The sequence below is a fragment of the Tupaia chinensis genome, unplaced genomic scaffold (assembly GCF_000334495.1).
Source record: "Tupaia chinensis unplaced genomic scaffold, TupChi_1.0 Scaffold000330_1, whole genome shotgun sequence".
Taxonomy (NCBI): Eukaryota; Metazoa; Chordata; class Mammalia; order Scandentia; family Tupaiidae; genus Tupaia; species Tupaia belangeri.
Window position 1 is genome coordinate 2800897 of NW_006159824.1, and position 2435 is coordinate 2803331.

A 2435-nucleotide genomic window follows, 5' to 3' on the forward strand; every position below is an offset into this window, starting at 1 on the left:
CAGATTAAATTTTAAAAGTATGATGTTATGGGACCAGGTGGTAGTACCGCTGTAGCATAGATAGACCCACGTGGAAAGGGTTTTATATTTATGTGGAAAATTCCAGATCTATCTCCATGTGACAAGTTACAGTCAAAGCACTACAGGAGAGAGCCAGACAGTGGTGTAGTGGCAAAATGTGACACTCTGCAAAGCTGACCTACATGAGAAGGTTCCTGGTTTGCATCAGAGACCTCCCTGAGTACACCAGGCATTTGCTTGCCTGTGATTCATGGCTGGCTGAGGTTGGGCATGGATGTGGTGTCAAGACCCCATTGAGGGTGCTGTCTCTTTTTTCCTTTCTCTCACTCATGGAAGAAATAAACTTTAAGAGGTAGTTTATTTAGGCTCTCTGCTCCTCCCCATTCGACACAGTCACATTTTCTTGTGCAGTGCCAGCTGCGTCTTAGAGATACGATGGTGAAGGTTGGAGTAAATGGATTTGGCCGTGTTGAGCACCTGGTCACCAGGACCACCTTTAACTCTGGCAAAGTGGATGTTGTTGCCATCAATGACCCCTTCATTGACTTGAACTATATAGTCTACATGTTTCAATATGATTTCACCCATAGCAAGTTCAACAGCACCGTCAAAGCTGAGAACAGGAAGCTTGTCATCAATGGGAAGTTCATTACCATCTTTCAGGAGCAAGATCACACCAACATCAAATGGAGTGATGCTGGTACTGAGTACATTGTGGAGTCCACCAGTGTCTTCACCACCTTAGAGAAGGCTGAGGCTCATTTGAAGGGCAGGGCCAAAAGGGTCATCATCTCTACCCCTTTTGCTAATGCCCCCATGTTTGTGATAGTCTTGAACCGCAAGAATTACAACTCCCTGAAGATCATCTGCGATGCCTCATGCACCAACTGCTTGGTCACCCTGGCTGAGGTCATCCACGAAAACTTTGACATTGTGGAGGGACTCATGACCACAGTCCATGACATCACTGCCATCCAGAAGACTCTGGACGGCCCCTCAGGAAAGCTGTGGCATGATGGCCATGGGGCGGGCTAGAACATCATCCCAGTATTGACTGGTGCTTCCAAGGCTGTGGGCAAGCTCATCCCGGGGCTGAACGGAAAGCTCACAGACATGACCTTCTGTGTCCCCACTCCCAATGTGTCAGTTGTGGACCTGACTTGCTGCCTGGAGAAAGCTGCCAAATACGATGACATCAAGAAGGTGGTGGAGCAGGTTTCACAGGGCCCCCTGAAGGGCATCCTGGGCTACACTGAGGACTAGGTTGTCTCCTGTGACTTCAGCAGTGACACCCACTCCTCCATCTTCAATGCTGGGGCTCGCATCACCCTCAGTGGCCACTTTGTCAAGCTCATTTCCTGGTATGACAATGAATTTGGCTGTAGTAATGGGGTGGTGAACCTCATCATCCACATGGCTTCCAAGGTGTAGAACCTTGGACCACCAGCCCCAGCATGAGCATAAGGAAGAGAGAGGCCCTTGGTTGCTGGGGAGGCCCTGCTCCCACTCAGTCCCCACCACACTGAGAAGCTCCCCTCCTTGACACACTTTTCATCCCTGGAGACGAGGAGGGCCTCAGAGAACCCTACCTTGTCGTGAATTATCAATAAAAAACACTTATCAGCCAAAAAAAAAAAAAGTTAACTAAGAAAAAAAGCTGTAATAAAAAAATAATTGTATAAAATTTACCTCCAGTATAGGGCCAGCAGGTTGTGTGGTAGTTATGGCACTGACTCCCACATTGGCAACCCATGGTTTGAGTCCCAGACCTGGTGGCTTGAAAATCATGCTGGGCTTGTGTGCGCATGTCCAACATCCCAGGAGGAGAATGGAGGAGAAGGGATTGTAGTGTGGCCATATTTCCTGGGATGGGGGAGGGAGGGTGATTTCTTACTTTCCCTCTCCTTTTCTCTCTCTCTCTCTCACAGCCTATAGGACAAACCTTTAAAAAAAATTACCTTCAGGATTATGTGTATAAGGTATATAAGAAACATAAGTGAATTTCATGTTTAGGCTCCAGTCTTATCTCCCCATGGTATCTCATTATGGATGTGAAAATATTCCAAAATCTGACATTTAAAACACTTGTGGTTCCAAACATTATAGAAAAGGGATACTTAGCATATATAATTAAGATAGTTTGTGGGACCAGCAGATGGCATAGTGGTTATGTCGCTGGACTTCCATATAGTCAACCACAGTTCGAGTCCTGGACCTGGTGACTTGGAACTCAATGCCGGCATGTGTGCATGCGTGCTCAAGATCCTGAGAGGAGAATGGAGGAGAAGGGATTGCAGCAGGGCCATCCGACCTGGGGGGTGATTTTGATTTCTCGCTTTCTGTCTCTCAGTCCCTCTCTGATTCTCTGGCGAGTGAATGTGCCCTAACAAAAACCTCTCTCCCAAAATAGATAG

General features: G+C 47.2%; 1 protein-coding gene and 1 pseudogene across 2 annotated transcripts in view; both read left to right on the forward strand.

Moving 5' to 3' along the window:
• Positions 1-2435, forward strand: part of RABEP1 (rabaptin, RAB GTPase binding effector protein 1) — an 86370-nt gene that overhangs the window by 29746 nt on the left and 54189 nt on the right. The window lies entirely within an intron of this gene.
• LOC102473140 (glyceraldehyde-3-phosphate dehydrogenase-like) lies at positions 370-1642 on the forward strand (annotated as a pseudogene).